Genomic DNA, 7,067 nt, shown 5'->3' with positions numbered 1-7,067 from the left:
AGAATCCAGGCTCTTTTATTTTTAAAAAAAAAAAAAAAAAAAGAAGAAGAAGAAGAAGAAGTTGGACTCTACTCAAGAGCTCAAATGCTTCTCTTCCCACCCTCCCTCACCCCCTAGATGATGAAACAGAGGCTCCGAAAGGCTAAGTAGCTTTCTTGAGGGCACACCATGGTAGAATGGGGATTTGCAACTCAGTTGATTAAGCACTATACTAGAGAGACTGTTGACAGCCCCAAATCTGTGAAGTCACTAGACTACCATTATTATGGTGCTATGGTAGCTTTCTATGCTACCCATATTGAGTTTGAATAATTCATTTGTAGTGTTAAAAAATTCCTGTAGTCCCTCATGAAAGAATAAATTACGTAATGAGGGGGAGAGGCAGAGTAAACCGAGAGGAGAAAACACATTCATCATCCAGCCAGAAGGAATTTGCCTCTACTGTTCAAGCCCTATCTTGGGACAGCCCTCTTGCCCTTCAGTCAGGGTTCAGTGTTGCACCACTGATGGTGGGGGGTACCAGTCACACTGTATTCTATATATAGCTAATCCTACTATTTGAGAATGGAGATCTTGGGCATACAACCTTTGGAATGTTAGTTCCAATTCTCAGTTTCCTCATTAGGAAGATGGAGGTAAATTTAATTTAATGCTTTCAAAGTAAGGGATTAAATAAGGTAGAATGCTGAGCACACAATTGTTGTTCTTTCTTTTTTTTAACATTTAATTATTTTTGAGAGAGAGTGTGCACAAGCAGGAGAGGGGCGGAGAGAGGGAGACAGAGGATCTGAAGCAGGCTGCAGGCTGTGAGCTGACAGCAGCGAGACTGATGTGGGGCTTGAACTCACAAACTGTGAGATCATGACCTGAGCCAAACTCAGACACTCAACTGACCAAGCCACCCAGGTGCCCCCACAATTGTCTTTCAATACATACTAGCTCTTCCTGTTTAAAGATAGGATTGTAGGGGCACCTGGGTGGCTCAGTTGGTTAAGTCTCTGACTTCGGCTCAGGTCATTATCTCACAGTCTGTGGGTTCGAGCCCATGTCGGGCTCCATGCTGACAGCTCAGAGCCTGGAGCCTGCTTTGGATTCTGTACTCTCTTTCTGCCCCTCCCCCACTCACGCTCTGTGTCTCTCTTTCTCTCTCTCTCAAAAATTAAGAAACGTTTTTTAAAACATTTTTTAAAAATCATAAAGACAGGATTGTACTGGGAATCAGAAGGCTTGGGTCCTGACCCCAGTTCTGCCACTGCCTCACCATGTGATATTGAACAACATATCATTCCTCCTTTCTAGATCTTTCTTTTTTCCCCCTCAGCTGAACTAAAGGATCTGCAAGTCCCTTTCTTCTCCAATATACTCTGATCCTGGGACTCTGTACTTCTTCCAAGCAGTGACTCTATTAAACCTCTGCACTGTTAAACTGCTTTCTGAATTTACTCAACATCTCTAGCCTTTGCTGTACTAATTAGTTTTTTACTAGTGTTGTATTCCCACAAGTGGTTTGTACTTACTTATATCTGGCAGATCCAGTTCCTGATTGTTTTATAATTCTGGTCTGGTCTAGAATCCTCTATCAAAATACCTACAGTGTGAAGTGTGACCACCACCCCTCCCCCAATATTGGAGTTACACTACACTGAAAATCTGGGTTCTTAAAACCATTCATTACCTTATTGTCATTATTAACAAGTACATTTTGAGAACCTGGTTTGTGCTAGGCCTGAAACCACAAAATTGGGAAAATGTACAGCCTGAAATTTCACTAAGAAATGCAACTAGGGGGGCACCCAGATGACTCAGTCGGTTGAGCGTCCAACTTCAGCTCAGGTCATGATCTCACGGTTCGTGGGTCCGAGCCCCATGTCGGGCTCTGTGCTGACAGCTCAGAGCCTGGAGCCTGCTTCAGATTCTGTGTCTTCCTGTCTCTCTGTGCCACCCTTGCTCACATTCTGTCTCTCTCTGCCTCTCAAAAATGAGTAACATTAAAAAAATTAAGAAATGCAACTAGGTAGGTACATAAGAAGTAAGGGGATAATAATGTCCACCAACATGGCATTCTCTGAAAAATAATTAAATCATAAAAAAGAAAGACAGTTGTGTGCTCAGCATTCTACCTTGTTTAATCCCTTACTTCAAAAACNCTCTCTGACCCTCCCGTGCTCATGCTGTCTCTCTCTCTCTCTCTCTTACTCTCTCTCTCAGGAATAAATAAAACATTAAGGTGCCTCATTAGCACAGTAGGTAGCTCATCAGTCTCATAAAACATTAAAAAAACACATTATATTAAATTTACCTCTGTTTTTCTGATGAGGAAGAAAAATGGATAACAAATGAAATGTTTTATGTTACTACTATGTTCTTGAATAGGTTCTATTTTAGGACTTGGTCAGGAATCACCTTTGGGAAAATTATCTCATAAGTAAAGTTTGTCTTCAAACTTCTAGTCCAGCTGTCTCCATTCTCTCTATTTTTTTACTATAATTTATTATCAAATTGGCTTACATACAACACTATTAATGGAAAGAAAAGCAACTCTAGAAAAGAAGATCGTTACATAATGTTTGCTGGTATGTAAAAGATTAATAGTATGTAAAAACTTCCCATATTCCTCCCAATTGTGTTTCTTTGTTTTTTTTTTAAGTTTATTTATTTATTTTGAGAGAGAGAAAGAGAGTACAAGCAGGGAAGTGGCAGAGAGAGAGGGAGAAAGAATCCCAAGCAGTCTCTACACTGTCGGAACAGAGCCCGATATGGGGCCTTTAACCCATGAACCTGAGCTGAAATTAAGAGTCAGACACTTAACTGACTGAGCCACCCAGGTGCCCTGGTGTTTCTTTCTTAGTAGGGGAGTCAAGAAAAGTTTATGCCAAAGTAATTAATCTCTAATATTATAACTTCAATTTCAAGCATTAGTTTCAGTTAAGCAAAAGGGAGAGAGTACTCTGAGTAGAAAAATAATGGGACTTTGGTGCTCCTCAGATCGAAGTGACTAGGTGTAAGGCTGGCATTTCTAGGTTATAATCCAGGTCACTCCTCCTAGGCACAATGCCTACCCATCTCAAATTCTAAAATGTTTGCTTTTCAACACCACATTAAAAGGATTATACATCATGATCAAGGGGGATTTATCCCTGGGATGCAGGGATGGTTCAAATTACATAAATCAATAAATGTGACATACCACATTAATGATAAAAATTAACAAATGATAAAAATCACTTGATCATCTCAATAGATGCAGAAAAGGCATTTGACAAAATTACATACCCTTTCATGATTCAAAACTCTCAACACACTAGGCATAGAGGGAATGTACCTAAATATGACAAAGGCCACATATAACAAGCCCACAGCTAACAACAGACACAATGGGGAAAAACTAAAAGCTTTCTTTCTAAGATCAGGAACAAGACAGTGATGCCTGTTTTTAGCATTCCTATCCAACATAGTACTGGAACTCCTAGCCAGAGAGGTTAGGCAAGAAAAAGAAATAAAATGCATCCAAAATGGAAAAGAAGAATTAAAATGATGTCTGTTTCTAGGTTACCTGACCTTATAAGTGGAAAACTTATAAAGACTACATACACACACGTACACATTAGAACTGATTAGTGAACCTCATAAAGTTGCAGGAAAAAAATTAACATACAAAAAGCAGTTGGGTTTCTATATACTAACGATGAATATCCAAAATGAAATTAAGAAAATCACATTTACAAAGCATCAAAAATAAAATACTCAGGAATAAATTTAACCAAGGAGGCAAAAGACTTGTACACCGAAAGCCACAAAATGCCAGTGAAAGAAAATAAGAAGACACAAATAAATGAAAGACGTCCCCAGGTCATAGATTTGAAGACTTAATATTGTCAAAATGTCCATCATGCTACCCAAAGCAATCTGTAGATTTGGTATTATCCCCATCAAAATCCCAATGGCATTTTTTTACAGAAATAGAAAAAAATACCTGAAATTCATATGGAACCAAAGAAGACCCTGAATAGACAAAGCAACTCTGAGGAAGAAGGATAAGCTGGAGGTATCACACTTCCTGGTATCAAAATATATTGCAAAACTACAGTAGTCAAAAACACACTGGTACTGGTATTAGAACAGACATATAGACCAATGGAACAGAATAAAGGACATAGAAATAAACACACACACCTACTGTCAACTGATCTTCAACAAGGGAGCCAAGAATACACAGTGGGGAAAGGACAGTCTCTTCAACAAATGGTGTTGGGAAAATGGGATATCCACATTAAAAAGGATGAAATTGGACCTTTATCATACACTATAGACAAAAATTAGCTCAAAATGTATCAAAGATCTAAATATGTAAGAGCTAAGACTATAAAATTCCTAAAAGACAATAGGGGGAAATCTTCTTGGCATTAGTCTTGGCAATGATTTCTTGGATACAACACCAAAAACACATCAATAAGGCAAAAATAAACAAGTGGGACTACATCAAACTAAAAAGCTCTGCAAGGCAAAGGAAACAATCAACAGAGTGAAAAGACACCCTGCAGAATGGAAGAAAATATTTCCAAGTCCTATATGAGGTAAGGGTTAATATTCAAAATATATATGAAACTTCTACAACTCAGGGTGCCTGGGTGTCTCAGTCAGTTAAATGCCCAACTTTGACTCAGGTCATGATCTCGTGGTTCATGAGTTGGAGCCACATGTCAGCTCTGTGTTGACAGCTCAGACAGAGCCTGGAGCCTGCTTCAAATTCTGTCTCCCTCTCTCTGCCTCTCCCCTGGTCGCGTGCTCGCTCTCTCTCTCTCTCAAAAATAAATAAACATAAAAAAAAAAAACAGGGCCATCTGGGTGGCTCAGTCGGTTAAGCATCCAACTTCAGCTCGGGTCATTATTTCATGGTTCGTGTCGGGCTCTGTGCTGACAGCTCAGAGCCTGGAGCCTGCTTTGGATTCTATGTCTCCCTCTCTCTCTGCTCCCCCCTGCTCACTCTCTGTCTCCTCTCAAAAATAAATAAACATTAAAAAAGCTTCTACAACTCAATAGCAATAAAACAAATAACCTAATTAGAAATTGGCAAAGGACCTTAATAGATATTTCTCTGGGGAAGACATACAAATGGCCAATAAGTATAAGAAAAGGTGCTCAACATCAGTAATTATCAGGAAAATGCAACTCAAAACCACAGTGGGATAGCACCTCACACCTCTTAGGATGGCTATTATCAAAAACGAAAAAGAAATCAAGTGTTGGCAAGGATGTAAAGAAACCGGAAACTTGTGGACACTGTTGGTGGGAATGTAAAATGGTATAGTAGTTGTGGAAAATAGTGTGGATATTCCTCAAAGTATTCAAAGTAGGATTACATATAATCCAACTTCTGGGTATATATCCAAAAGAATTGCAATCAGCATCTCAAAGAGATGTGTGCACATTTATTGTTTTTGATGAAGTTTTTATTTTAATTCCATTTAGTTAACATATAGTGTGTTAGTCTCAGTGTACAATATAGTAATTTAACACTCCCGTACTATGCTCATTACAAATGCACTCCTTAGTCCCCACCACCTATTTCACCCCCCACCCTTTCCCCTCTGGTAACTATCAGTTTGTTCTCTTACTTGATTTCTCTCTCTCTCCCTCTCTACCTTTGCTTGTTTGTGTGCACGTTTATGCTTATTACAGCACTATTCACAATAGCCAAGATAAGGAAACAACCCAAACATCCACCAATGGATGAATGGATAAAGAAAATATGGCGCATACATCAAATAGAGTAGTATTAAGCCTTAAAAAGAAGGAAACCTTGCCATAGGAAACAACATGGATGAACCTGGAGGAAATTATACAAAGTGAAATAAGCCAGTCACAGAAGGATAAATCCTGCACCATTCCACTTAAATGAGATATCCAAACTCATAGAAGCAGAGAGAATAGTGGTTGCCGAGGGCTGTGGCGAGGAAATGGGAAGTTGTTCAATGGGTGTACAGTTTCAGTCAAGCAAGGTTAATAGACTCTAGAGATCTATACAACATAGTGCATATAGTTAACAATACTGTACTGCGCACTTAAACATTTGTTGAGGGTAGATATCATGTTGATTGTTCTTACCACAACAAAAAAATAGATTAAAATTTTGCTGTTTTAAAATACCATTTTCCAAGTTTACACATTTAGAACATGGGTTTCTCCTCATGCCACGTACTTTGTAACAGGTGACTTTTTGTTCTTGGTTTGCTGAAAGTTTGTCCCTCCATTTTTCTGGGCTCTATTTCATGTCTTGGGTGATATTTTAATTCTGGTAGGACTCCTTGTAGAACCAGAAAGTTCTATAGCACTCTATGATTTAGTCTTGTTCCTGATATCAAGATTTTGCGGAAAGAAACATTGTTTTAAAGAAAATAGGAAGCAGAAAAGAAAGGAAGACAGAGAAAAAAGGAAGAATGGAAGGAAGGGGGGGGTGGGAAGAAGGAAGGGAGTAGGAAGAGAGATACCCTGTGTCTTCTACCCGCTGATTTAGACTTAAATATAAGATTATAAAGCTCTTTGTAAAAGAAACTGTCTTCAAAACAAGCCGGCTGAAGCCTCCCCTGGGGCTAATGGGAAATGTGGACTTAAGTAAAAGCTTGAAGGTACGAAAATTTGGAGATAGAATACTACTGACCCACAGCTCCTCTGAGGCTGTTGCCTAGGTAACTTAGATTCAAACACCTGCATGGAATCAGGCTTCCATGGAAAGTAGCAAGAGCATAGGGATGCATCATTTCATTTCAGGTGGCTTTCACAATCTGGTGGGAAGGCTGATTTCACAAGGAAAACGGCTGTGCTTTAAACATGTACAAAGAAAGACTATGACAAATAGCTGTGAGGAAAATGGTTCCTCATCCTAGCTTGTCAAGCCGAGGACTTCTATGGATGATTGATCTTTACGGTTAGAGCCTGAATCAAGTTAACAGCTCGTGTAAGACAACATCAGGAAGAAATAAAAAAGAATCATGAGTGAATCTAAATGAAAGTTTGGGTGAGAACCTTTGAGCCCAAATCTTGATTTAAAGTGTTGAAAGTTCTTCCCC

The sequence above is a fragment of the Crocuta crocuta genome, unplaced genomic scaffold (genome assembly GCF_008692635.1).
Source record: "Crocuta crocuta isolate KB4526 unplaced genomic scaffold, BGI_CrCroc_1.0 scaffold737, whole genome shotgun sequence".
Classification (NCBI taxonomy): domain Eukaryota; kingdom Metazoa; phylum Chordata; class Mammalia; order Carnivora; family Hyaenidae; genus Crocuta; species Crocuta crocuta.
Note: the sequence above shows the minus strand (reverse complement) of the source record.